We start from the raw sequence: 25,520 nt of genomic DNA, 5'->3' as shown, positions 1-25,520 counted from the left end.
CGTCAGGGAAGAAGATGTGCCCACTACATATCAGCCTTTCTCGGCAATTATCTGGTTACATAGAGGAAGTGTATGATTCCATTGCCTATATAGTGCACATTTGTCACAGAGATTGTTACTTACGGACAAACCACCCTGAATATGTCTGACCTTGTCTGATCTCGGAAGCCAAGGAGGGCTGGTTCTGGTTAGTACTTTGATGGGACACCGCTTGGGAATACCAGGTGCTGTAAGCTTTTTCTCTTCTCTCTACCACCTACATGTCTTTTGTTGCAATGTCTGATCGCCCTGTGACACATGAGGAAGTTGGTCATCTTCAGCTGCTGCTGCTTTGTTAGCAGACACGAAGTGATCTGAGAGTCTCAGTTTCAGCTGCAGAGAATAATCACATCAAGGAAGAAGATGTGCCCACAACAAGTTAGCCTTTCTCTGCAATTATCTGGTTACATAGAGGAACTGTATTATTCCAGTACCTATATAATGCACATTTTTCACAGACATTGTTACTTACGGCCACACCACCCTGAATATGCCCGACCTCGACTGATCTCGGACCCCAAGCAGGGTTGGGCCTGGTTAGTACTTGAATGGGAGACCCCTTGGGAATGCCAGGTGCTGTAAGCTTTTTCTCTTCTCTCTACCACCTGCATGTATTTTGTTGCAAGGTCTGATCGCCCTGTGACACATGAGGAAGTTGGTCATCTTCAGCTGCTGCTGCTTTGTTGGCAGACACGAAGTGATCTGAGAGTCTCATTTTCAGCTGGAGAGAATAATCACGTCAGGGAAGAAGATGTGTCCACTATTTATCAGCCTTTCTCTGCAATTATCTGGTTATATAGAGGAAACGTATGATTCCAGTACCTATACAATTTACATTTGTCAGAGACATTGTTGCTTACGGCCACACCACCCTGAATATGCCCGACCTCGTCTGATCTCGAAAGCCAAGCAGGGTTGTGCCTGGTTAGTACTTGGATGGGAGACCGCTTGGGATTATCAGGTGCTGTAAGCTTTTTCTCTTCTCTCAACCACCTGCATGTCTTTTGTTGCAACGTCTGATCACCCTGTGACACATGAGGAAGTTGGTCATCTTCATTTTCTGCTGCTTTGTTGGCAGACACGAAGTGATCTTAAAGTCTCATTTTCAGCTGGAGAAAATTATCACGTCAGGGAACAAGATGTGCCCACTACATATCAGCCTTTCTTGGCAATTATATGGTTGCATAGAGGAACCGTATGATTCCAGTACCTATATAATGCACATTTGTCACAAACATTGTTACTTACGGCCACACCACCCGGAATATGCCCAACCTCGTCTGATCTTGGAAGCCAAGCAGGGTTGGGCCTGGTTAGTACTTGGATGGGAGACCGCTTGGGAATACCAGGTGCTGTAAGCTTTTTCTCTTCTCTCAACCACCTGCATGTCTTTTGTTGCAACGTCTGATCACCCTGTGACACATGAGGAAGTTGGTCATCTTCAGCTGCTGCTGCTTTGTTGGCAGACATGAAGTGATCTGAGAGTCTCAGTTTCAGTTGCAGAGAATGATCACATCAGAGAAGATGATTTACCCGCTACACATCAGCCTTTCTCGGCAATTATCTGGTTGCATAGAGGAACCGTATGATTCCAGTACCTATATAATGCACATTTGTCAGAGACATTGCTGCTTACGGCCACACCACCCGGAACATGCCTGACCTCGTCTGATCTTGGAAGCCAAGCAGGGTTGGGCCTGGTTAGTACTTGCATAGGAGACCACTTGGGAATACCAGGTGCTGTAAGCTTCTTCTCTACTCTCTACCACCTTCATGTCTTTTGTGGCAACGTCTGATCCTCCTGTGACACATGAGGAAGTTGGTCATCTTCAGCTGCTTTTGCGTCTTTGTTGGCAGACACGAAGTGATCTGAGAGTGTCAATTTCAGCTGCAGAGAATAATCACATCAGGGAAGAAGATGTGCCCACTACAAGTCAGCCTTTCTGGGCAATTATCTGGTTACATAGAGGAAGTGTATGATTCCAGTACCTATATAATGCACATTTGTCACAGATATTGTTGCTTACGGCCACACCACCCTGAATAAGCCCGACCTTGTCTGATCTTGGAAGTCAAGCAGGTTTGGGCCTGGTTAGTACTTGGATGGAAGACTGCTTGGGAATACCAGGTGCTGTAAGCTTTTTCTCTTCTCTCTACCACCTGCATGTCTTTTGTTGCAACGTCTGATCACCCTGTGACACATGAGGAAGTTGGTCATCTTCAGCTGCTGCTGCTTTGTTGGCAGACACAAAGTGATCTGAGAGTCTCATTTTCAGCTGGAGAGAATTATCACGTCAGGGAAGAAGATGTGCCCACTACATATCAGCCTTTCTCGGCAATTATCTGGTTACATAGAGGAAGTGTATGATTCCATTGCCTATATAATGCACATTTGTCACAGAGATTGTTACTTACGGACAAACCACCCTGAATATGTCTGACCTTGTCTGATCTCGGAAGCCAAGGAGGGCTGGTTCTGGTTAGTACTTTGATGGGACACCGCTTGGGAATACCAGGTGATGTAATCTTTTTCTCTTCTCTCTACCACCTGCATGTATTTTGTTGCAACGTCTGATCGCCCTGTGACACATGAGGAAGTTGGTCATCTTCAGCTGCTGCTGCTTTGTTGGCAGACACGAAGTGATCTGAGAGTCTCATTTTCAGCTGGAGAGAATAATCACGTCAGGGAAGAAGATGTGTCCACTATTTATCAGCCTTTCTCTGCAATTATCTGGTTATATAGAGGAAACGTATGATTCCAGTACCTATACAATTTACATTTGTCAGAGACATTGTTGCTTACGGCCACACCACCCTGAATATGCCCGACCTCGTCTGATCTCGAAAGCCAAGCAGGGTTGTGCCTGATTAGTACTTGGATGGGAGACCGCTTGGGATTATCAGGTGCTGTAAGCTTTTTCTCTTCTCTCTACCACCTGCATGTCTTTTGTTGCAACGTCTGATCACCCTGTGACACATGAGGAAGTTGGTCATCTTCATTTTCTGCTGCTTTGTTGGCAGACACGAAGTGATCTTAAAGTCTCATTTTCAGCTGGAGAAAATTATCACGTCAGGGAACAAGATGTGCCCACTACATATCAGCCTTTCTTGGCAATTATATGGTTGCATAGAGGAACCGTATGATTCCAGTACCTATATAATGCACATTTGTCACAAACATTGTTACTTACGGCCACACCACCCGGAATATGCCCAACCTCGTCTGATCTTGGAAGCCAAGCAGGGTTGGGCCTGGTTAGTACTTGGGTGGGAGACCGCTTGGGAATACCAGGTGCTGTAAGCTTTTTCTCTTCTCTCAACCACCTGCATGTCTTTTGTTGCAACGTCTGATCACCCTGTGACACATGAGGAAGTTGGTCATCTTCAGCTGCTGCTGCTTTGTTGGCAGACACGAAGTGATCTTAGAGTCTCATTTTCAGCTGGAGAAAATGATCACGTCAGGGAACAAGATGTGCCCACTATATATCAGCCTTTTTCGGCAATTATCTTGTTACATAGAGGAACCATATGATTCCATTGCCTATATAATGCACATTTGTCACAGAGATTGTTGCTTACGGCCAAACCACCCTGAATATGTCTGACCTCGTTTGATCTCAGAAGCCAAGGAGGGTTGGGCCTGGTTAGTACTTTGATGAGAGACCGCTTGGGAATACCAGGTGCTGTAAGCTTTTTCTCTTCTCTCTACCACCTGCATGTCTTTTGTTGCAACGTCTGATCGCCCTGTGACACATGAGGAAGTTGGTCATCTTCAGCTGCTGCTGCTTTGTTGGCAGACACAAAGTGATCTGAGAGTCTCAGTTTCAGTTGCAGAGAATGATCACATCAGAGAAGATGATTTACCCGCTACACATCAGCTTTTCTCGGCAATTATCTGGTTGCATAGAGGAACCGTATGATTCCAGTACCTATATAATGCACATTTGTCAGAGACATTGCTGCTTACGGCCACACCACCCGGAACATGCCTGACCTCGTCTGATCTTGGAAGCCAAGCAGGGTTGGGCCTGGTTAGTACTTGCATAGGAGACCACTTGGGAATACCAGGTGCTGTAAGCTTCTTCTCTACTCTCTACCACCTTCATGTCTTTTGTGGCAACGTCTGATCCTCCTGTGACACATGAGGAAGTTGGTCATCTTCAGCTGCTTTTGCGTCTTTGTTGGCAGACACGAAGTGATCTGAGAGTGTCAATTTCAGCTGCAGAGAATAATCACATCAGGGAAGAAGATGTGCCCACTACAAGTCAGCCTTTCTGGGCAATTATCTGGTTACATAGAGGAAGTGTATGATTCCAGTACCTATATAATGCACATTTGTCACAGATATTGTTGCTTACGGCCACACCACCCTGAATAAGCCCGACCTTGTCTGATCTTGGAAGTCAAGCAGGTTTGGGCCTGGTTAGTACTTGGATGGAAGACTGCTTGGGAATACCAGGTGCTGTAAGCTTTTTCTCTTCTCTCTACCACCTGCATGTCTTTTGTTGCAACGTCTGATCACCCTGTGACACATGAGGAAGTTGGTCATCTTCAGCTGCTGCTGCTTTGTTGGCAGACACAAAGTGATCTGAGAGTCTCATTTTCAGCTGGAGAGAATTATCACGTCAGGGAAGAAGATGTGCCCACTACATATCAGCCTTTCTCGGCAATTATCTGGTTACATAGAGGAAGTGTATGATTCCATTGCCTATATAATGCACATTTGTCACAGAGATTGTTACTTACGGACAAACCACCCTGAATATGTCTGACCTTGTCTGATCTCGGAAGCCAAGGAGGGCTGGTTCTGGTTAGTACTTTGATGGGACACCGCTTGGGAATACCAGGTGATGTAATCTTTTTCTCTTCTCTCTACCACCTGCATGTATTTTGTTGCAACGTCTGATCGCCCTGTGACACATGAGGAAGTTGGTCATCTTCAGCTGCTGCTGCTTTGTTGGCAGACACGAAGTGATCTGAGAGTCTCATTTTCAGCTGGAGAGAATAATCACGTCAGGGAAGAAGATGTGTCCACTATTTATCAGCCTTTCTCTGCAATTATCTGGTTATATAGAGGAAACGTATGATTCCAGTACCTATACAATTTACATTTGTCAGAGACATTGTTGCTTACGGCCACACCACCCTGAATATGCCCGACCTCGTCTGATCTCGAAAGCCAAGCAGGGTTGTGCCTGATTAGTACTTGGATGGGAGACCGCTTGGGATTATCAGGTGCTGTAAGCTTTTTCTCTTCTCTCTACCACCTGCATGTCTTTTGTTGCAACGTCTGATCACCCTGTGACACATGAGGAAGTTGGTCATCTTCATTTTCTGCTGCTTTGTTGGCAGACACGAAGTGATCTTAAAGTCTCATTTTCAGCTGGAGAAAATTATCACGTCAGGGAACAAGATGTGCCCACTACATATCAGCCTTTCTTGGCAATTATATGGTTGCATAGAGGAACCGTATGATTCCAGTACCTATATAATGCACATTTGTCACAAACATTGTTACTTACGGCCACACCACCCGGAATATGCCCAACCTCGTCTGATCTTGGAAGCCAAGCAGGGTTGGGCCTGGTTAGTACTTGGGTGGGAGACCGCTTGGGAATACCAGGTGCTGTAAGCTTTTTCTCTTCTCTCAACCACCTGCATGTCTTTTGTTGCAACGTCTGATCACCCTGTGACACATGAGGAAGTTGGTCATCTTCAGCTGCTGCTGCTTTGTTGGCAGACACGAAGTGATCTTAGAGTCTCATTTTCAGCTGGAGAAAATTATCACGTCAGGGAACAAGATGTGCCCACTACATATCAGCCTTTTTCGGCAATTATCTTGTTACATAGAGGAACCATATGATTCCATTGCCTATATAATGCACATTTGTCACAGAGATTGTTGCTTACGGCCAAACCACCCTGAATATGTCTGACCTCGTTTGATCTCAGAAGCCAAGGAGGGTTGGGCCTGGTTAGTACTTTGATGAGAGACCGCTTGGGAATACCAGGTGCTGTAAGCTTTTTCTCTTCTCTCTACCACCTGCATGTCTTTTGTTGCAACGTCTGATCGCCCTGTGACACATGAGGAAGTTGGTCATCTTCAGCTGCTGCTGCTTTGTTGGCAGACACAAAGTGATCTGAGAGTCTCAGTTTCAGTTGCAGAGAATGATCACATCAGAGAAGATGATTTACCCGCTACACATCAGCTTTTCTCGGCAATTATCTGGTTGCATAGAGGAACCGTATGATTCCAGTACCTATATAATGCACATTTGTCAGAGACATTGCTGCTTACGGCCACACCACCCGGAACATGCCTGACCTCGTCTGATCTCGGAAGCCAAGCAGGGTTGGGCCTGGTTAGTACTTGGATGGGAGACCGCTTGGGATTATCAGGTGATGTAAGCTTTTTCTCTTCTCTCAACCACCTGCATGTCTTTTGTTGCAACGTCTGATCACCCTGTGACACATGAGGAAGTTGGTCATCTTCATTTTCTGCTGCTTTGTTGGCAGACACGAAGTGATCTTAGAGTCTCATTTTCAGCTGGAGAAAATGATCACGTCAGGGAACAAGATGTGCCCACTACATATCAGCCTTTCTTGGCAATTATATGGTTGCATAGAGGAACCGTATGATTCCAGTACCTATATAATGCACATTTGTCACAGACATTGTTACTTACGGCCACACCACCCTGAATATGCCCAACCTCGTCTGATCTTGGAAGCCAAGCACGGTTGGGCCTGGTTAGTACTTGGATGGGAGACCTCTTGGGAATACCAGGTGCTGTAAGCTTTTTCTCTTCTCTCAACCACCTGCATGTCTTTTGTTGCAACGTCTGATCACCCTGTGACACATGAGGAAGTTGGTCATCTTCAGCTGCTGCTGCTTTGTTGGCAGACACGAAGTGATCTTAGAGTCTCATTTTCAGCTGGAGAAAATTATCACGTCAGGGAACAAGATGTGCCCACTATATATCAGCCTTTTTTTGGCAATTATCTTGTTACATAGAGGAACCATATGATTCCATTGCCTATATAATGCACATTTGTCACAGAGATTGTTGCTTACGGCCAAACCACCCTGAATATGCCCGACCTCGTCTGATCTTGGAAGCCAAGGAGGGTTGGGCGTGGTTAGTACTTGGATGGAAGACCTCTTGGGAATACCAGGTGCTGTAAGCTTTTTCTCTTCTCTCTACCACCTGCATGTCTTTTGTTGCAACGTCTGATCACCCTGTGACACATGAGGAAGTTGGTCATCTTCAGCTGCTGCTGCTTTGTTGGCTGACACGAAGTGATCTGAGAGTCTCAGTTTCAGTTGCAGAGAATGATCACATCAGAGAAGATGATATGCCCGCTACACATCAGCCTTTCTCTGCAATTATCTGGGTGCATAGAGGAACCGTATGATTCCAGTACCTATATAATGCACATTTGTCAGAGACATTGCTGCTTACGGCCACACCACCCGGAACATGCCTGACCTCGTCTGATCTTGGAAGCCAAGCAGGGTTGGGCCTGGTTAGTACTTGCATGGGAGACCACTTGGGAATACCAGGTGCTGTAAGCTTCTTCTCTACTCTCTACCACCTTCATGTCTTTTGTGGCAACGTCTGATCCTCCTGTGACACATGAGGAAGTTGGTCATCTTCAGCTGCTGCTGCGTCTTTGTTGGCAGACACGAAGTGATCTGAGAGTGTCAATTTCAGCTGCAGAGAATAATCACATCAGGGAAGAAGATGTGCCCACTACAAGTCAGCCTTTCTCGGCAATTATCTGGTTACATAGAGGAAGTGTATGATTCCATTGCCTATATAATGCACATTTGTCACAGATATTGTTGCTTACGGCCACACCACCCTGAATAAGCCCGACCTTGTCTGATCTTGGAAGTCAAGCAGGTTTGGGCCTCGTTAGTACTTGGATGGGAGACTGCTTGGGAATACCAGGTGCTGTAAGCTTTTTCTCTTCTCTCTACCACCTGCATGTCTTTTGTTGCAACGTCTGATCACCCTGTGACACATGAGGAAGTTGGTCATCTTCAGCTGCTGCTGCTTTGTTGGCAGACACAAAGTGATCTGAGAGTCTCATTTTCAGCTGGAGAGAATTATCACGTCAGGGAAGAAGATGTGCCCACTACATATCAGCCTTTCTCGGCAATTATCTGGTTACATAGAGGAAGTGTATGATTCCATTGCCTATATAGTGCACATTTGTCACAGAGATTGTTACTTACGGACAAACCACCCTGAATATGTCTGACCTTGTCTGATCTCGGAAGCCAAGGAGGGCTGGTTCTGGTTAGTACTTTGATGGGACACCGCTTGGGAATACCAGGTGCTGTAAGCTTTTTCTCTTCTCTCTACCACCTACATGTCTTTTGTTGCAATGTCTGATCGCCCTGTGACACATGAGGAAGTTGGTCATCTTCAGCTGCTGCTGCTTTGTTAGCAGACACGAAGTGATCTGAGAGTCTCAGTTTCAGCTGCAGAGAATAATCACATCAAGGAAGAAGATGTGCCCACAACAAGTTAGCCTTTCTCTGCAATTATCTGGTTACATAGAGGAACTGTATTATTCCAGTACCTATATAATGCACATTTTTCACAGACATTGTTACTTACGGCCACACCACCCTGAATATGCCTGACCTCGACTGATCTCGGAACCCAAGCAGGGTTGGGCCTGGTTAGTACTTGAATGGGAGACCCCTTGGGAATGCCAGGTGCTGTAAGCTTTTTCTCTTCTCTCTACCACCTGCATGTATTTTGTTGCAAGGTCTGATCGCCCTGTGACACATGAGGAAGTTGGTCATCTTCAGCTGCTGCTGCTTTGTTGGCAGACACGAAGTGATCTGAGAGTCTCATTTTCAGCTGGAGAGAATAATCACGTCAGGGAAGAAGATGTGTCCACTATTTATCAGCCTTTCTCTGCAATTATCTGGTTATATAGAGGAAACGTATGATTCCAGTACCTATACAATTTACATTTGTCAGAGACATTGTTGCTTACGGCCACACCACCCTGAATATGCCCGACCTCGTCTGATCTCGAAAGCCAAGCAGGGTTGTGCCTGGTTAGTACTTGGATGGGAGACCGCTTGGGATTATCAGGTGCTGTAAGCTTTTTCTCTTCTCTCAACCACCTGCATGTCTTTTGTTGCAACGTCTGATCACCCTGTGACACATGAGGAAGTTGGTCATCTTCATTTTCTGCTGCTTTGTTGGCAGACACGAAGTGATCTTAAAGTCTCATTTTCAGCTGGAGAAAATTATCACGTCAGGGAACAAGATGTGCCCACTACATATCAGCCTTTCTTGGCAATTATATGGTTGCATAGAGGAACCGTATGATTCCAGTACCTATATAATGCACATTTGTCACAAACATTGTTACTTACGGCCACACCACCCGGAATATGCCCAACCTCGTCTGATCTTGGAAGCCAAGGAGGGTTGGGCCTGGTTAGTACTTGGATGGGAGACCGCTTGGGAATACCAGGTGCTGTAAGCTTTTTCTCTTCTCTCAACCACCTGCATGTCTTTTGTTGCAACGTCTGATCACCCTGTGACACATGAGGAAGTTGGTCATCTTCAGCTGCTGCTGCTTTGTTGGCAGACATGAAGTGATCTGAGAGTCTCAGTTTCAGTTGCAGAGAATGATCACATCAGAGAAGATGATTTACCCGCTACACATCAGCCTTTCTCGGCAATTATCTGGTTGCATAGAGGAACCGTATGATTCCAGTACCTATATAATGCACATTTGTCAGAGACATTGCTGCTTACGGCCACACCACCCGGAACATGCCTGACCTCGTCTGATCTTGGAAGCCAAGCAGGGTTGGGCCTGGTTAGTACTTGCATAGGAGACCACTTGGGAATACCAGGTGCTGTAAGCTTCTTCTCTACTCTCTACCACCTTCATGTCTTTTGTGGCAACGTCTGATCCTCCTGTGACACATGAGGAAGTTGGTCATCTTCAGCTGCTTTTGCGTCTTTGTTGGCAGACACGAAGTGATCTGAGAGTGTCAATTTCAGCTGCAGAGAATAATCACATCAGGGAAGAAGATGTGCCCACTACAAGTCAGCCTTTCTGGGCAATTATCTGGTTACATAGAGGAAGTGTATGATTCCAGTACCTATATAATGCACATTTGTCACAGATATTGTTGCTTACGGCCACACCACCCTGAATAAGCCCGACCTTGTCTGATCTTGGAAGTCAAGCAGGTTTGGGCCTGGTTAGTACTTGGATGGAAGACTGCTTGGGAATACCAGGTGCTGTAAGCTTTTTCTCTTCTCTCTACCACCTGCATGTCTTTTGTTGCAACGTCTGATCACCCTGTGACACATGAGGAAGTTGGTCATCTTCAGCTGCTGCTGCTTTGTTGGCAGACACAAAGTGATCTGAGAGTCTCATTTTCAGCTGGAGAGAATTATCACGTCAGGGAAGAAGATGTGCCCACTACATATCAGCCTTTCTCGGCAATTATCTGGTTACATAGAGGAAGTGTATGATTCCATTGCCTATATAATGCACATTTGTCACAGAGATTGTTACTTACGGACAAACCACCCTGAATATGTCTGACCTTGTCTGATCTCGGAAGCCAAGGAGGGCTGGTTCTGGTTAGTACTTTGATGGGACACCGCTTGGGAATACCAGGTGATGTAATCTTTTTCTCTTCTCTCTACCACCTGCATGTATTTTGTTGCAACGTCTGATCGCCCTGTGACACATGAGGAAGTTGGTCATCTTCAGCTGCTGCTGCTTTGTTGGCAGACACGAAGTGATCTGAGAGTCTCATTTTCAGCTGGAGAGAATAATCACGTCAGGGAAGAAGATGTGTCCACTATTTATCAGCCTTTCTCTGCAATTATCTGGTTATATAGAGGAAACGTATGATTCCAGTACCTATACAATTTACATTTGTCAGAGACATTGTTGCTTACGGCCACACCACCCTGAATATGCCCGACCTCGTCTGATCTCGAAAGCCAAGCAGGGTTGTGCCTGGTTAGTACTTGGATGGGAGACCGCTTGGGATTATCAGGTGCTGTAAGCTTTTTCTCTTCTCTCAACCACCTGCATGTCTTTTGTTGCAACGTCTGATCACCCTGTGACACATGAGGAAGTTTGTCATCTTCATTTTCTGCTGCTTTGTTGGCAGACACGAAGTGATCTTAAAGTCTCATTTTCAGCTGGAGAAAATTATCACGTCAGGGAACAAGATGTGCCCACTACATATCAGCCTTTCTTGGCAATTATATGGTTGCATAGAGGAACCGTATGATTCCAGTACCTATATAATGCACATTTGTCACAAACATTGTTACTTACGGCCACACCACCCGGAATATGCCCAACCTCGTCTGATCTTGGAAGCCAAGCAGGGTTGGCCCTGGTTAGTACTTGGATGGGAGACCGCTTGGGAATACCAGGTGCTGTAAGCTTTTTCTCTTCTCTCAACCACCTGCATGTCTTTTGTTGCAACGTCTGATCACCCTGTGACACATGAGGAAGTTGGTCATCTTCAGCTGCTGCTGCTTTGTTGGCAGACACGAAGTGATCTTAGAGTCTCATTTTCAGCTGGAGAAAATTATCACGTCAGGGAACAAGATGTGCCCACTATAAATCAGCCTTTTTCGGCAATTATCTTGTTACATAGAGGAACCAAATGATTCCATTGCCTATATAATGCACATTTGTCACAGAGATTGTTGCTTACGGCCAAACCACCCTGAATATGTCTGACCTCGTTTGATCTCAGAAGCCAAGGAGGGTTGGGCCTGGTTAGTACTTTGATGAGAGACCGCTTGGGAATACCAGGTGCTGTAAGCTTTTTCTCTTCTCTCTACCACCTGCATGTCTTTTGTTGCAACGTCTGATCGCCCTGTGACACATGAGGAAGTTGGTCATCTTCAGCTGCTGCTGCTTTGTTGGCAGACACAAAGTGATCTGAGAGTCTCAGTTTCAGTTGCAGAGAATGATCACATCAGAGAAGATGATTTACCCGCTACACATCAGCTTTTCTCGGCAATTATCTGGTTGCATAGAGGAACCGTATGATTCCAGTACCTATATAATGCACATTTGTCAGAGACATTGCTGCTTACGGCCACACCACCCGGAACATGCCTGACCTCGTCTGATCTCGGAAGCCAAGCAGGGTTGGGCCTGGTTAGTACTTGGATGGGAGACCGCTTGGGATTATCAGGTGATGTAAGCTTTTTCTCTTCTCTCAACCACCTGCATGTCTTTTGTTGCAACGTCTGATCACCCTGTGACACATGAGGAAGTTGGTCATCTTCATTTTCTGCTGCTTTGTTGGCAGACACGAAGTGATCTTAGAGTCTCATTTTCAGCTGGAGAAAATGATCACGTCAGGGAACAAGATGTGCCCACTACATATCAGCCTTTCTTGGCAATTATATGGTTGCATAGAGGAACCGTATGATTCCAGTACCTATATAATGCACATTTGTCACAGACATTGTTACTTACGGCCACACCACCCTGAATATGCCCAACCTCGTCTGATCTTGGAAGCCAAGCACGGTTGGGCCTGGTTAGTACTTGGATGGGAGACCGCTTGGGAATACCAGGTGCTGTAAGCTTTTTCTCTTCTCTCAACCACCTGCATGTCTTTTGTTGCAACGTCTGATCACCCTGTGACACATGAGGAAGTTGGTCATCTTCAGCTGCTGCTGCTTTGTTGGCAGACACGAAGTGATCTTAGAGTCTCATTTTCAGCTGGAGAAAATTATCACGTCAGGGAACAAGATGTGCCCACTATATATCAGCCTTTTTTTGGCAATTATCTTGTTACATAGAGGAACCATATGATTCCATTGCCTATATAATGCACATTTGTCACAGAGATTGTTGCTTACGGCCAAACCACCCTGAATATGTCTGACCTCGTCTGATCTCAGAAGCCAAGGAGGGTTGGGCCTGGTTAGTACTTTGATGAGAGACTGCTTGGGAATACCAGGTGCTGTAAGCGTTTTCTCTTCTCTCTACAACCTGCATGTCTTTTGTTGCAACGTCTGATCACCCTGTGACACATGAGGAAGTTGGTCATCTTCAGCTGCTGCTGCTTTGTTGGAAGACACGAAGTGATCTGAGAGTCTCAGTTTCAGCTGAAGAGAATAATCACGTCAGGGAAGAAGATGTGCCCACTACACATCAGCCTTTCTCAGCAATTATCTGGTTACATAGAGGAACCGTATGATTCCTGTACTAATATAATGCACTTTTGTCAGACACATTGTTGCTTACGGCCACACCACCCTGAACATACCCGCCCTCGTCTGATCTCGGAAGCCAAGCAGCGTTGAGCCTGCTTAGTACTTGGATGGGAGACTGCTTGGGAATACCAGGTGCTGTAAGTGTTTTCTCTTCTCTCTACAACCTGCATGTCTTTTGTTGCAACATCTGATCACCCTGTGACACATGAGGAAGTTGGTCATCTTCAGCTGCTCCTGCTTTGTTGGCTGACACAAAGTGATCTGAGAGTCTCAGTTTCAGTTGCAGAGAATGATCACATCAGAGAAGATGATTTGCCCGCTACACATCAGCCTTTCTCGGCAATTATCTGGTTGCATAGAGGAACCGTATGATTCCAGTACCTATATAATGCACATTTGTCAGAGACATTGTTGCTTACGGCCACACCACCCTGAATAAGCCAGACCTCGTCTGATCTCGGACACCAAGAAGGTTGTACCTGGTTAGTACTTGGATGGGAGACAGCTTGGGAATACCAGGTGCTGTAAGCTTTTTCTCTTCTCTCTACCACCTGCATGTCTTTTGTTGCAACGTCTGATCACCCTGTGACACGTGAAGAAGTTGGTCATCTTCAGCTGCTGCTGCTTTGTTGATAGACACAAGGTGATCTGAGAGTCTCAGTTTCAGCTGAAGAGAATAATCACATCAAGGAGGAAGATGAACCCACTACAAGTCAGCCTTTTTCGGCAATTATCTGGTTACACAGAGGAAGTGTATGATTCCAGTACCTATATAATGCACATTTGTCACCGATATAGTTGCTTACGGCCACACCACCCTGAATAAGCCCGACCTCGTCTGATCTCGGAAGCCAAGCAGGGTTGCGCCTGGTTAGTGCTTGAATAGTAGACCGCTTGGGAATACCAGGTGCCTTAAGCTTTTTATCTTCTCTCTACCACCTGCATGTCTTTTGTTGCAACGTCTGATCACCCTGTGACACATGAGGAAGTTGGTCATCTTCAGCTTCTGCTGCTTTGTTGGCAGACACGAAGTGATCTGAGAGTCTCAGTTTCAGCTGAAGAGAATGATCACATCAGAGAAGATGATATGCCCGCTACACATCAGCCTTTCTCGGCAATTATCTGGTTGCATAGAGGAACCGTATGATTCCAGTACCTATATAATGCACATTTGTCAGAGACATTGTTGCTTACGGCCACACCACCCTGAACATGCCCGACCTCGTCTGATCTCGGAAGCCAAGCAGGGTTGAACCTGCTTAGTACTTGGATGGGAGACTGCTTGGGAATACCAGGTGCTGTAAGCTTCTTCTCTTCTCTCTACCACCTGCATGTCTTTTCTTGCAACGTCTGATCATCCTGTGACACATGAGGAAGTTGGTCATCTTCAGCAGCTGCTGCTTCTTTGTTGGCAGACACGAAGTGATCTGAGAGTCTCAGTTTCAGCTGCAGAGAATAATCACATCAAGGAGGAAGATGTGCCCACTATATATCAGCCTTTTTCGGCAATTATCTTGTTACATAGAGGAACCATATGATTCCATTGCCTATATAATGCACATTTGTCACAGAGATTGTTGCTTACGGCCAAACCACCCTGAATATGTCTGACCTCGTTTGATCTCAGAAGCCAAGGAGGGTTGGGCCTGGTTAGTACTTTGATGAGAGACCGCTTGGGAATACCAGGTGCTGTAAGCTTTTTCTCTTCTCTCTACCACCTGCATGTCTTTTGTTGCAACGTCTGATCGCCCTGTGACACATGAGGAAGTTGGTCATCTTCAGCTGCTGCTGCTTTGTTGGCAGACACAAAGTGATCTGAGAGTCTCAGTTTCAGTTGCAGAGAATGATCACATCAGAGAAGATGATTTACCCGCTACACATCAGCTTTTCTCGGCAATTATCTGGTTGCATAGAGGAACTGTATGATTCCAGTACCTATATAATGCACATTTGTCAGAGACATTGCTGCTTACGGCCACACCACCCGGAACATGCCTGACCTCGTCTGATCTCGGAAGCCAAGCAGGGTTGGGCCTGGTTAGTACTTGGATGGGAGACCGCTTGGGATTATCAGGTGATGTAAGCTTTTTCTCTTCTCTCAACCACCTGCATGTCTTTTGTTGCAACGTCTGATCACCCTGTGACACATGAGGAAGTTGGTCATCTTCATTTTCTGCTGCTTTGTTGGCAGACACGAAGTGATCTTAGAGTCTCATTTTCAGCTGGAGAAAATGATCACGTCAGGGAACAAGATGTGCCCACTACATATCAGCCTTTCTTGGCAATTATATGGTTGCATAGAGGAACCGTATGATTCCAGTACCTATATAATGCACATTTGTCACAGACATTGTTACTTACGGCCACACCACCCTGAATATGCCCAACCTCGTCTGATCTTGGAAGCCAAGCACGGTTGGGCCTGGTTAGTACTTGGATGGGAGACCGCTTGGGAATACCAGGTGCTGTAAGCTTTTTCTCTTCTCTCAACCACCTGCATGTCTTTTGTTGCAACGTCTGATCACCCTGTGACACATGAGGAAGTTGGTCATCTTCAGCTGCTGCTGCTTTGTTGGCAGACACGAAGTGATCTTAGAGTCTCATTTTCAGCTGGAGAAAATTATCACGTCAGGGAACAAGATGTGCCCACTATATATCAGCCTTTTTTTGGCAATTATCTTGTTACATAGAGGAACCATATGATTCCATTGCCTATATAATGCACATTTGTCACAGAGATTGTTGCTTACGGCCAAACCACCCTGAATATGTCTGACCTCGTCTGATCTCAGAAGCCAAGGAGGGTTGGGCCTGGTTAGTACTTTGATGAGAGACTGCTTGGGAATACCAGGTGCTGTAAGCGTTTTCTCTTCTCTCTACAACCTGCATGTCTTTTGTTGCAACGTCTGATCACCCTGTGACACATGAGGAAGTTGGTCATCTTCAGCTGCTGCTGCTTTGTTGGAAGACACGAAGTGATCTGAGAGTCTCAGTTTCAGCTGAAGAGAATAATCACGTCAGGGAAGAAGATGTGCCCACTACACATCAGCCTTTCTCAGCAATTATCTGGTTACATAGAGGAACCGTATGATTCCTGTACTAATATAATGCACTTTTGTCAGACACATTGTTGCTTACGGCCACACCACCCTGAACATACCCGCCCTCGTCTGATCTCGGAAGCCAAGCAGCGTTGAGCCTGCTTAGTACTTGGATGGGAGACTGCTTGGGAATACCAGGTGCTGTAAGTGTTTTCTCTTCTCTCTACAACCTGCATGTCTTTTGTTGCAACATCTGATCACCCTGTGACACATGAGGAAGTTGGTCATCTTCAGCTGCTCCTGCTTTGTTGGCTGACACAAAGTGATCTGAGAGTCTCAGTTTCAGTTGCAGAGAATGATCACATCAGAGAAGATGATTTGCCCGCTACACATCAGCCTTTCTCGGCAATTATCTGGTTGCATAGAGGAACCGTATGATTCCAGTACCTATATAATGCACATTTGTCAGAGACATTGTTGCTTACGGCCACACCACCCTGAATAAGCCAGACCTCGTCTGATCTCGGACACCAAGAAGGTTGTACCTGGTTAGTACTTGGATGGGATACAGCTTGGGAATACCAGGTGCTGTAAGCTTTTTCTCTTCTCTCTACCACCTGCATGTCTTTTGTTGCAACGTCTGATCACCCTGTGACACGTGAAGAAGTTGGTCATCTTCAGCTGCTGCTGCTTTGTTGATAGACACAAGGTGATCTGAGAGTCTCAGTTTCAGCTGAAGAGAATAATCACATCAAGGAGGAAGATGAACCCACTACAAGTCAGCCTTTTTCGGCAATTATCTGGTTACACAGAGGAAGTGTATGATTCCAGTACCTATATAATGCACATTTGTCACCGATATAGTTGCTTACGGCCACACCACCCTGAATAAGCCCGACCTCGTCTGATCTCGGAAGCCAAGCAGGGTTGCGCCTGGTTAGTGCTTGAATAGTAGACCGCTTGGGAATACCAGGTGCCTTAAGCTTTTTATCTTCTCTCTACCACCTGCATGTCTTTTGTTGCAACGTCTGATCACCCTGTGACACATGAGGAAGTTGGTCATCTTCATCTTCTGCTGCTTTGTTGGCAGACACGAAGTGATCTGAGAGTCTCAGTTTCAGCTGAAGAGAATGATCACATCAGAGAAGATGATATGCCCGCTACACATCAGCCTTTCTCGGCAATTATCTGGTTGCATAGAGGAACCGTATGATTCCAGTACCTATATAATGCACATTTGTCAGAGACATTGTTGCTTACGGCCACACCACCCTGAACATGCCCGACCTCGTCTGATCTCGGAAGCCAAGCAGGGTTGAACCTGCTTAGTACTTGGATGGGAGACTGCTTGGGAATACCAGGTGCTGTAAGCTTCTTCTCTTCTCTCTACCACCTGCATGTCTTTTCTTGCAACGTCTGATCATCCTGTGACACATGAGGAAGTTGGTCATCTTCAGCAGCTGCTGCTTCTTTGTTGGCAGACACGAAGTGATCTGAGAGTCTCAGTTTCAGCTGCAGAGAATAATCACATCAGGGAAGAAGATGTGCCCACTACAAGTCAGCCTTTCTCTGCAATTATCTGGTTACATAGAAGAAGTGTATGATTCCAGTACCTATATAATGCACATTTGTCACAGCTATTGTTGCTTACGGCCGCACCACCCTGAATATGCCCGACCTTGTCTGATCTTGGAAGCCAAGGAGGGTTGGGCGTGGTTAGTACTTGGATGGAAGACCTCTTGGGAATACCAGGTGCTGTAAGCTTTTTCTCTTCTCTCTACCACCTGCATGTCTTTTGTTGCAACGTCTGATCACCCTGTGACACATGAGGAAGTTGGTCATCTTCAGCTGCTGCTGCTTTGTTGGCTGACACGAAGTGATCTGAGAGTCTCAGTTTCAGTTGCAGAGAATGATCACATCAGAGAAGATGATATGCCCGCTACACATCAGCCTTTCTCTGCAATTATCTGGGTGCATAGAGGAACCGTATGATTCCAGTACCTATATAATGCACATTTGTCAGAGACATTGTTGCTTACGGCCACACCACCCTGAATAAGCCAGACCTCGTCTGATCTCGGACACCAAGAAGGTTGTACCTGGTTAGTACTTGGATGGGAGACAGCTTGGGAATACCAGGTGCTGTAAGCTTTTTCTCTTCTCTCTACCACCTGCATGTCTTTTGTTGCAACGTCTGATCACCCTGTGACACGTGAAGAAGTTGGTCATCTTCAGCTGCTGCTGCTTTGTTGATAGACACAAGGTGATCTGAGAGTCTCAGTTTCAGCTGAAGAGAATAATCACATCAAGGAGGAAGATGAACCCACTACAAGTCAGCCTTTTTCGGCAATTATCTGGTTACACAGAGGAAGTGTATGATTCCAGTACCTATATAATGCACATTTGTCACCGATATAGTTGCTTACGGCCACACCACCCTGAATAAGCCCGACCTCGTCTGATCTCGGAAGCCAAGCAGGGTTGCGCCTGGTTAGTGCTTGAATAGTAGACCGCTTGGGAATACCAGGTGCCTTAAGCTTTTTATCTTCTCTCTACCACCTGCATGTCTTTTGTTGCAACGTCTGATCACCCTGTGACACATGAGGAAGTTGGTCATCTTCAGCTTCTGCTGCTTTGTTGGCAGACACGAAGTGATCTGAGAGTCTCAGTTTCAGCTGAAGAGAATGATCACATCAGAGAAGATGATATGCCCGCTACACATCAGCCTTTCTCGGCAATTATCTGGTTGCATAGAGGAACCGTATGATTCCAGTACCTATATAATGCACATTTGTCAGAGACATTGTTGCTTACGGCCACACCACCCTGAACATGCCCGACCTCGTCTGATCTCGGAAGCCAAGCAGGGTTGAACCTGCTTAGTACTTGGATGGGAGACTGCTTGGGAATACCAGGTGCTGTAAGCTTCTTCTCTTCTCTCTACCACCTGCATGTCTTTTCTTGCAACGTCTGATCATCCTGTGACACATGAGGAAGTTGGTCATCTTCAGCAGCTGCTGCTTCTTTGTTGGCAGACACGAAGTGATCTGAGAGTCTCAGTTTCAGCTGCAGAGAATAATCACATCAGGGAAGAAGATGTGCCCACTACAAGTCAGCCTTTCTCTGCAATTATCTGGTTACATAGAAGAAGTGTATGATTCCAGTACCTATATAATGCACATTTGTCACAGCTATTGTTGCTTACGGCCGCACCACCCTGAATATGCCCGACCTCGTCTGATCTTGGAAGCCAAGGAGGGTTGGGCGTGGTTAGTACTTGGATGGAAGACCTCTTGGGAATACCAGGTGCTGTAAGCTTTTTCTCTTCTCTCTACCACCTGCATGTCTTTTGTTGCAACGTCTGATCACCCTGTGACACATGAGGAAGTTGGTCATCTTCAGCTGCTGCTGCTTTGTTGGCTGACACGAAGTGATCTGAGAGTCTCAGTTTCAGTTGCAGAGAATGATCACATCAGAGAAGATGATATGCCCGCTACACATCAGCCTTTCTCTGCAATTATCTGGGTGCATAGAGGAACCGTATGATTCCAGTACCTATATAATGCACATTTGTCAGAGACATTGTTGCTTACGGCCACACAACCCTGAACATGCCCGACCTCGTCTGATCTCGGAAGCCAAGCAGGGTTGGGCCTGGTTTGTACTTGGATGGAAGACCTCTTCGGAATACCAGGTGTTGTAAGCTTTTTCTCTTCTCTCTACCACCTGCATGTCTTTTGTTGCAATGTCTGATCACCCTGTGACACATGAGGAAGTTGGTCATCTTCAGCTTCTGCTGCTTTGTTGGCAGACACAAAGTGATCTGAGAGTCTCAGTTTCAGCTCGAGAGAATAATCACGTCAGGGAAGAAGATGTGCCCACTACTTATCAGCCTTTCTCGGCAATTATCTGGTTGCATAGAGGAACCGTATGATTCCAGTACCTATATAATGCACATTTGTCAGAGACATTGTTGCTTACGGCCACACCACCCTGAACATGCCCGACCTCGTCTGATCTCGGAAGCCAAGCAGGGTTGAGCCTGCTTAGTACTTGGATGGGAGACTACTTGGGAATACCAGGTGCTGTAAGCTTCTTCTCTTCTCTCTACCACCTGCATGTCTTTTGTTGCAACGTCTGATCATCCTGTGACACATGAGGAAGTTGGTCATCTTCAGCAGCTGCTGCTTCTTTGTTGTTAGACACGAAGTGATCTGAGAGTCTCAGTTTCAGCTGCAGAGAATAATCACATCAGGGAAGAAGATGTGCCCACTACAAGTCAGCCTTTCTCTGCAATTATCTGGTTACATAGAAGAAGTGTATGATTCCAGTACCTATATAATGCACATTTGTCACAGCTATTGTTGCTTACGGCCGCACCACCCTGAATATGCCCGACCTCGTCTGATCTTGGAAGCCAAGGAGGGTTGGGCCTGGTTAGTACTTGGATGGAAGACCTCTTGGGAATACCAGGTGCTGTAAGCTTTTTCTCTTCTCTCTACCACCTGCATGTCTTTTGTTGCAACGTCTGATCACCCTGTGACACATGAGGAAGTTGGTCATCTTCAGCTGCTGCTGCTTTGTTGGCAGACACGAAGTGATCTGAGAGTCTCAGTTTCAGCTGCAGAGAATGATCACATCAGGGAAGAAGATGTGCCCATAACAAGTGAGCCTTTCTCGGAAATTATCTGGTTACATAGAGGAAGTGTATGATTCCAGTACTTATATAATGCACATTTGTCACAGAAATTGTTCCTTACGGCCACACCACCCTGAATATGCCCGACCTCGTCTGATCTCGGAAGCTAAGGAGGGTTGGGCCTGGTTAGTACTTCAATGGGAGACTGCTTGGGAATACCAGGTGCTGTAAGCGTTTTCTCTTCTCTCTACAACCTGCATGTCTTTTGTTGCAACGTCTGATCACCCTGTGACACATGAGGAAGTTGGTCATCTTCAGCTGCTGCTGCTTTGTTGGAAGACACGAAGTGATCTGAGAGTCTCAGTTTCAGCTGAAGAGAATAATCACGTCAGGGAAGATGATGTGCCCACTACACATCAGCCTTTCTCAGCAATTATCTGGTTACATAGAGGAACCGTATGATTCCTGTACTTATATAATGCACATTTGTCACAGACATTGTTGCTTACGGCCACACCACCCTCAATATGCCTGACCTCGTCTGATCTCGGAAGCCAAGCAGGGTTGGTTCTGGTTAGTACTTGGGTGGGAGACCGCTTGAAAATACCATTTGCTGTAAGCTTTTTCTCTTCTCTCTACAACCTGCATGTCTTTTGTTGCAACGTCTGATCACCCTGTGACACATGAGGAAGTTGATCATCTTCAGCTGCTGCTGCTGCTTTGTTGGCAGACATGAAGTGATCTGAGAGTCTCAGTTTCAGCTCCAGAGAATAATCACATCAAGGAGGAAGATGTGCCCACTAAGAGTCAGCCTTTCTCGGCAATTATCTGGTTACATAGAGGAAGTGTATGATTCCAGTACCTATATAATACACATTTGTACCAGATATTGTTGCTTACAGCCACACCACCCTGAATAAGCTCGACCTCGTCTGATCTCGGAAGCCAAGCAGGGTTGGGCCTGGTTAGTTCTTGAATGGGAGACCGCTTGCGAATACCAGGTGCTGTAAGCTTTTTCTCTTCTCTCTACAACCTGCATGTCTTTTGTTGCAATGTCTGATCACCCTGTGACACATGAGGAAGTTGGTCATCTTCAGCTTCTGCTGCTTTGTTGGCAGACACGAAGTGATCTGAGAGTCTCAGTTTCAGCTGAAGAGAATGATCACATCAAGAAGGAAGATGTGCCCACTAAGAGTCAGCCTTTCTCGGCAATTATCTGGTTACATAGAGGAAGTGTATGATTCCAGTACCTATATAATACACATTTGTCACAGAGATTGTCGCTTACGGCCACACCACCCTGAATATAATATGCCCGACCTCGTCTGATCTCGGAAGCCAAGCAGGGTTGTGCCTGGTTAGTACTTGGGTGGGAGACTGCTTGGGAATACCAGGTGCTGTAAGCTTTTTCTCTTCTCTCTACCACCTGCATGTCTTTTGTTGTAACATCTGATCACCCTGTGACACATGAGGAAGTTGGTCATCTTCAGCTGCTGCTGCTTTGTTGGCAGACACAAAGTGATCTGAGAGTCTCAGTTTCAGCTGCAGAGAATAATCACATCAGGGAAGAAGATATGCCCACTACACATCAGCCTTTCTCGGCAATTATCTGGTTACATAGAGGAACTGTATGATTCCAGTACCTATATAATACACATTTGTACCAGATATTGTTGCTTACCGCCACACCACCCTGAATAAGCTCGACCTCGTCTGATCTCGGAAGCCAAGCAGGGTTGGGCCTGGTTAGTTCTTGAATGGGAGACCGCTTGCGAATACCAGGTGCTGTAAGCTTTTTCTCTTCTCTCTACCACCTGCATGTCTTTTGTTGAAACGTCTGATCACCCTGTGACACATGAGGAAGTTGGTCATCTTCAGCTGCTGCTGCTTTGTTGGCAGACACGAAGTGATCTTAAAGTCTCATTTTCAGCTGGAGAAAATTATCACGTCAGGGAACAAGATGTGCCCACTACATATCAGCCTTTCTTGGCAATTATATGGTTGCATAGAGGAACCGTATGATTCCAGTACCTATATAATGCACATTTGTCACAAACATTGTTACTTACGGCCACACCACCCGGAATATGCCCAACCTCGTCTGATCTTGGAAGCCAAGCAGGGTTGGGCCTGGTTAGTACTTGGATGGGAGACCGCTTGGGAATACCAGGTGCTGTAAGCTTTTTCTCTTCTCTCAACCACCTGCATGTCTTTTGTTGCAACGTCTGATCACCCTGTGACACATGAGGAAGTTGGTCATCTTCAGCTGCTGCTGCTTTGTTGGCAGACATGAAGTGATCTGAGAGTCTCAGTTTCAGTTGCAGAGAATGATCACATCAGAGAAGATGATTTACCCGCTACACATCAGCCTTTCTCGGCAATTATCTGGTTGCATAGAGGAACCGTATGATTCCAGTACCTATATAATGCACATTTGTCAGAGACATTGCTGCTTACGGCCACACCACCCGGAACATGCCTGACCTCGTCTGATCTTGGAAGCCAAGCAGGGTTGGGCCTGGTTAGTACTTGCATGGGAGACCACTTGGGAATACCAGGTGCTGTAAGCTTCTTCTCTACTCTCTACCACCTTCATGTCTTTTGTGGCAACGTCTGATCCTCCTGTGACACATGAGGAAGTTGGTCATCTTCAGCTGCTTTTGCGTCTTTGTTGGCAGACACGAAGTGATCTGAGAGTGTCAATTTCAGCTGCAGAGAATAATCACATCAGGGAAGAAGATGTGCCCACTACAAGTCAGCCTTTCTGGGCAATTATCTGGTTACATAGAGGAAGTGTATGATTCCAGTACCTATATAATGCACATTTGTCACAGATATTGTTGCTTACGGCCACACCACCCTGAATAAGCCCGACCTTGTCTGATCTTGGAAGTCAAGCAGGTTTGGGCCTGGTTAGTACTTGGATGGAAGACTGCTTGGGAATACCAGGTGCTGTAAGCTTTTTCTCTTCTCTCTACCACCTGCATGTCTTTTGTTGCAACGTCTGATCACCCTGTGACACATGAGGAAGTTGGTCATCTTCAGCTGCTGCTGCTTTGTTGGCAGACACAAAGTGATCTGAGAGTCTCATTTTCAGCTGGAGAGAATTATCACGTCAGGGAAGAAGATGTGCCCACTAGATATCAGCCTTTCTCGGCAATTATCTGGTTACATAGAGGAAGTGTATGATTCCATTGCCTATATAATGCACATTTGTCACAGAGATTGTTACTTACGGACAAACCACCCTGAATATGTCTGACCTTGTCTGATCTCGGAAGCCAAGGAGGGCTGGTTCTGGTTAGTACTTTGATGGGACACCGCTTGGGAATACCAGGTGATGTAATCTTTTTCTCTTCTCTCTACCACCTGCATGTATTTTGTTGCAACGTCTGATCGCCCTGTGACACATGAGGAAGTTGGTCATCTTCAGCTGCTGCTGCTTTGTTGGCAGACACGAAGTGATCTGAGAGTCTCATTTTCAGCTGGAGAGAATAATCACGTCAGGGAAGAAGATGTGTCCACTATTTATCAGCCTTTCTCTGCAATTATCTGGTTATATAGAGGAAACGTTTGATTCCAGTACCTATACAATTTACATTTGTCAGAGACATTGTTGCTTACGGCCACACCACCCTGAATATGCCCGACCTCGTCTGATCTCGAAAGCCAAGCAGGGTTGTGCCTGGTTAGTACTTGGATGGGAGACCGCTTGGGATTATCAGGTGCTGTAAGCTTTTTCTCTTCTCTCAACCACCTGCATGTCTTTTGTTGCAACGTCTGATCACCCTGTGACACATGAGGAAGTTGGTCATCTTCATTTTCTGCTGCTTTGTTGGCAGACACGAAGTGATCTTAAAGTCTCATTTTCAGCTGGAGAAAATTATCACGTCAGGGAACAAGATGTGCCCACTACATATCAGCCTTTCTTGGCAATTATATGGTTGCATAGAGGAACCGTATGATTCCAGTACCTATATAATGCACATTTGTCACAAACATTGTTACTTACGGCCACACCACCCGGAATATGCCCAACCTCGTCTGATCTTGGAAGCCAACCAGGGTTGGGCCTGGTTAGTACTTGGATGGGAGACCGCTTGGGAATACCAGGTGCTGTAAGCTTTTTCTCTTCTCTCAACCACCTGCATGTCTTTTGTTGCAACGTCTGATCACCCTGTGACACATGAGGAAGTTGGTCATCTTCAGCTGCTGCTGCTTTGTTGGCAGACACGAAGTGATCTTAGAGTCTCATTTTCAGCTGGAGAAAATTATCACCTCAGGGAACAAGATGTGCCCACTATATATCAGCCTTTTTCGGCAATTATCTTGTTACATAGAGGAACCATATGATTCCATTGCCTATATAATGCACATTTGTCACAGAGATTGTTGCTTACGGCCAAACCACCCTGAATATGTCTGACCTCGTTTGATCTCAGAAGCCAAGGAGGGTTGGGCCTGGTTAGTACTTTGATGAGAGACCGCTTGGGAATACCAGGTGCTGTAAGCTTTTTCTCTTCTCTCTACCACCTGCATGTC

General features: G+C 46.0%; 5 non-coding genes and 52 pseudogenes across 5 annotated transcripts; all 57 read left to right on the top strand.

Annotated features, from left to right (window-relative positions):
• Positions 1-505: 505 nt before the first annotated feature.
• LOC140275197 (5S ribosomal RNA) lies at positions 506-624 on the top strand (annotated as a pseudogene).
• Positions 625-893: 269 nt separating this feature from the next.
• Positions 894-1,012, top strand: LOC140271934 (5S ribosomal RNA; annotated as a pseudogene).
• Positions 1,013-1,281: 269 nt separating this feature from the next.
• On the top strand, positions 1,282-1,400 carry LOC140298960 (5S ribosomal RNA). Its single transcript, XR_011914553.1, has one exon. It is a non-coding gene; the product is annotated as a 5S ribosomal RNA (ribosomal RNA).
• Positions 1,401-1,669: 269 nt separating this feature from the next.
• On the top strand, positions 1,670-1,788 carry LOC140278407 (5S ribosomal RNA; annotated as a pseudogene).
• A 272-nt stretch (positions 1,789-2,060) lies between these two features.
• On the top strand, positions 2,061-2,179 carry LOC140289285 (5S ribosomal RNA; annotated as a pseudogene).
• Positions 2,180-2,836: 657 nt separating this feature from the next.
• Positions 2,837-2,955, top strand: LOC140314586 (5S ribosomal RNA; annotated as a pseudogene).
• Positions 2,956-3,224: 269 nt separating this feature from the next.
• Positions 3,225-3,343, top strand: LOC140299379 (5S ribosomal RNA; annotated as a pseudogene).
• A 269-nt stretch (positions 3,344-3,612) lies between these two features.
• On the top strand, positions 3,613-3,731 carry LOC140273507 (5S ribosomal RNA; annotated as a pseudogene).
• A 269-nt stretch (positions 3,732-4,000) lies between these two features.
• On the top strand, positions 4,001-4,119 carry LOC140278400 (5S ribosomal RNA; annotated as a pseudogene).
• Positions 4,120-4,391: 272 nt separating this feature from the next.
• LOC140289284 (5S ribosomal RNA) lies at positions 4,392-4,510 on the top strand (annotated as a pseudogene).
• A 657-nt stretch (positions 4,511-5,167) lies between these two features.
• LOC140314583 (5S ribosomal RNA) lies at positions 5,168-5,286 on the top strand (annotated as a pseudogene).
• Positions 5,287-5,555: 269 nt separating this feature from the next.
• Positions 5,556-5,674, top strand: LOC140299378 (5S ribosomal RNA; annotated as a pseudogene).
• A 269-nt stretch (positions 5,675-5,943) lies between these two features.
• On the top strand, positions 5,944-6,062 carry LOC140273502 (5S ribosomal RNA; annotated as a pseudogene).
• A 269-nt stretch (positions 6,063-6,331) lies between these two features.
• LOC140288739 (5S ribosomal RNA) lies at positions 6,332-6,450 on the top strand (annotated as a pseudogene).
• A 269-nt stretch (positions 6,451-6,719) lies between these two features.
• On the top strand, positions 6,720-6,838 carry LOC140298458 (5S ribosomal RNA). Its single transcript, XR_011914103.1, has one exon. It is a non-coding gene; the product is annotated as a 5S ribosomal RNA (ribosomal RNA).
• Positions 6,839-7,108: 270 nt separating this feature from the next.
• On the top strand, positions 7,109-7,227 carry LOC140276634 (5S ribosomal RNA; annotated as a pseudogene).
• A 269-nt stretch (positions 7,228-7,496) lies between these two features.
• LOC140303392 (5S ribosomal RNA) lies at positions 7,497-7,615 on the top strand (annotated as a pseudogene).
• Positions 7,616-7,887: 272 nt separating this feature from the next.
• LOC140293168 (5S ribosomal RNA) lies at positions 7,888-8,006 on the top strand (annotated as a pseudogene).
• Positions 8,007-8,663: 657 nt separating this feature from the next.
• On the top strand, positions 8,664-8,782 carry LOC140271633 (5S ribosomal RNA; annotated as a pseudogene).
• A 269-nt stretch (positions 8,783-9,051) lies between these two features.
• On the top strand, positions 9,052-9,170 carry LOC140271928 (5S ribosomal RNA; annotated as a pseudogene).
• Positions 9,171-9,439: 269 nt separating this feature from the next.
• Positions 9,440-9,558, top strand: LOC140312875 (5S ribosomal RNA; annotated as a pseudogene).
• Positions 9,559-9,827: 269 nt separating this feature from the next.
• Positions 9,828-9,946, top strand: LOC140278394 (5S ribosomal RNA; annotated as a pseudogene).
• A 272-nt stretch (positions 9,947-10,218) lies between these two features.
• Positions 10,219-10,337, top strand: LOC140289283 (5S ribosomal RNA; annotated as a pseudogene).
• A 657-nt stretch (positions 10,338-10,994) lies between these two features.
• Positions 10,995-11,113, top strand: LOC140271920 (5S ribosomal RNA; annotated as a pseudogene).
• A 269-nt stretch (positions 11,114-11,382) lies between these two features.
• On the top strand, positions 11,383-11,501 carry LOC140310178 (5S ribosomal RNA; annotated as a pseudogene).
• A 269-nt stretch (positions 11,502-11,770) lies between these two features.
• LOC140273496 (5S ribosomal RNA) lies at positions 11,771-11,889 on the top strand (annotated as a pseudogene).
• A 269-nt stretch (positions 11,890-12,158) lies between these two features.
• LOC140288738 (5S ribosomal RNA) lies at positions 12,159-12,277 on the top strand (annotated as a pseudogene).
• A 269-nt stretch (positions 12,278-12,546) lies between these two features.
• On the top strand, positions 12,547-12,665 carry LOC140298822 (5S ribosomal RNA). The gene has a single exon (XR_011914427.1). It is a non-coding gene; the product is annotated as a 5S ribosomal RNA (ribosomal RNA).
• A 270-nt stretch (positions 12,666-12,935) lies between these two features.
• LOC140290701 (5S ribosomal RNA) lies at positions 12,936-13,054 on the top strand (annotated as a pseudogene).
• Positions 13,055-13,323: 269 nt separating this feature from the next.
• On the top strand, positions 13,324-13,442 carry LOC140294568 (5S ribosomal RNA; annotated as a pseudogene).
• A 656-nt stretch (positions 13,443-14,098) lies between these two features.
• On the top strand, positions 14,099-14,217 carry LOC140296019 (5S ribosomal RNA; annotated as a pseudogene).
• Positions 14,218-14,486: 269 nt separating this feature from the next.
• LOC140314665 (5S ribosomal RNA) lies at positions 14,487-14,605 on the top strand (annotated as a pseudogene).
• A 272-nt stretch (positions 14,606-14,877) lies between these two features.
• LOC140273483 (5S ribosomal RNA) lies at positions 14,878-14,996 on the top strand (annotated as a pseudogene).
• A 269-nt stretch (positions 14,997-15,265) lies between these two features.
• On the top strand, positions 15,266-15,384 carry LOC140288737 (5S ribosomal RNA; annotated as a pseudogene).
• Positions 15,385-15,653: 269 nt separating this feature from the next.
• LOC140298821 (5S ribosomal RNA) lies at positions 15,654-15,772 on the top strand. The gene has a single exon (XR_011914426.1). It is a non-coding gene; the product is annotated as a 5S ribosomal RNA (ribosomal RNA).
• A 270-nt stretch (positions 15,773-16,042) lies between these two features.
• Positions 16,043-16,161, top strand: LOC140290699 (5S ribosomal RNA; annotated as a pseudogene).
• A 269-nt stretch (positions 16,162-16,430) lies between these two features.
• On the top strand, positions 16,431-16,549 carry LOC140294567 (5S ribosomal RNA; annotated as a pseudogene).
• A 656-nt stretch (positions 16,550-17,205) lies between these two features.
• Positions 17,206-17,324, top strand: LOC140296018 (5S ribosomal RNA; annotated as a pseudogene).
• Positions 17,325-17,593: 269 nt separating this feature from the next.
• On the top strand, positions 17,594-17,712 carry LOC140314653 (5S ribosomal RNA; annotated as a pseudogene).
• A 272-nt stretch (positions 17,713-17,984) lies between these two features.
• Positions 17,985-18,103, top strand: LOC140293794 (5S ribosomal RNA; annotated as a pseudogene).
• Positions 18,104-18,759: 656 nt separating this feature from the next.
• LOC140296017 (5S ribosomal RNA) lies at positions 18,760-18,878 on the top strand (annotated as a pseudogene).
• A 269-nt stretch (positions 18,879-19,147) lies between these two features.
• Positions 19,148-19,266, top strand: LOC140314646 (5S ribosomal RNA; annotated as a pseudogene).
• A 272-nt stretch (positions 19,267-19,538) lies between these two features.
• On the top strand, positions 19,539-19,657 carry LOC140289449 (5S ribosomal RNA; annotated as a pseudogene).
• Positions 19,658-19,926: 269 nt separating this feature from the next.
• Positions 19,927-20,045, top strand: LOC140275975 (5S ribosomal RNA; annotated as a pseudogene).
• A 269-nt stretch (positions 20,046-20,314) lies between these two features.
• LOC140301182 (5S ribosomal RNA) lies at positions 20,315-20,433 on the top strand (annotated as a pseudogene).
• A 272-nt stretch (positions 20,434-20,705) lies between these two features.
• Positions 20,706-20,824, top strand: LOC140311548 (5S ribosomal RNA; annotated as a pseudogene).
• Positions 20,825-21,093: 269 nt separating this feature from the next.
• LOC140312935 (5S ribosomal RNA) lies at positions 21,094-21,212 on the top strand (annotated as a pseudogene).
• A 269-nt stretch (positions 21,213-21,481) lies between these two features.
• Positions 21,482-21,600, top strand: LOC140295401 (5S ribosomal RNA; annotated as a pseudogene).
• A 272-nt stretch (positions 21,601-21,872) lies between these two features.
• Positions 21,873-21,991, top strand: LOC140307978 (5S ribosomal RNA; annotated as a pseudogene).
• A 269-nt stretch (positions 21,992-22,260) lies between these two features.
• Positions 22,261-22,384, top strand: LOC140268396 (5S ribosomal RNA; annotated as a pseudogene).
• A 269-nt stretch (positions 22,385-22,653) lies between these two features.
• LOC140286210 (5S ribosomal RNA) lies at positions 22,654-22,772 on the top strand (annotated as a pseudogene).
• Positions 22,773-23,041: 269 nt separating this feature from the next.
• Positions 23,042-23,160, top strand: LOC140298959 (5S ribosomal RNA). Its single transcript, XR_011914552.1, has one exon. It is a non-coding gene; the product is annotated as a 5S ribosomal RNA (ribosomal RNA).
• A 269-nt stretch (positions 23,161-23,429) lies between these two features.
• LOC140303389 (5S ribosomal RNA) lies at positions 23,430-23,548 on the top strand (annotated as a pseudogene).
• Positions 23,549-23,820: 272 nt separating this feature from the next.
• LOC140289281 (5S ribosomal RNA) lies at positions 23,821-23,939 on the top strand (annotated as a pseudogene).
• A 657-nt stretch (positions 23,940-24,596) lies between these two features.
• Positions 24,597-24,715, top strand: LOC140271913 (5S ribosomal RNA; annotated as a pseudogene).
• Positions 24,716-24,984: 269 nt separating this feature from the next.
• On the top strand, positions 24,985-25,103 carry LOC140301948 (5S ribosomal RNA; annotated as a pseudogene).
• Positions 25,104-25,372: 269 nt separating this feature from the next.
• LOC140273482 (5S ribosomal RNA) lies at positions 25,373-25,491 on the top strand (annotated as a pseudogene).
• The last annotated feature ends 29 nt before the right edge of the window (positions 25,492-25,520 follow it).

Source organism: Leuresthes tenuis, unplaced genomic scaffold, assembly GCF_036924035.1.
Source record: "Leuresthes tenuis unplaced genomic scaffold, fLeuTen1.0.hap1 SCAF_1, whole genome shotgun sequence".
In the NCBI taxonomy this organism is placed as follows: Eukaryota; Metazoa; Chordata; class Actinopteri; order Atheriniformes; family Atherinopsidae; genus Leuresthes; species Leuresthes tenuis.
The sequence above is the reverse complement of the archived record's forward strand: the minus strand, read 5'-3'. Positions and strand labels throughout refer to the sequence as shown.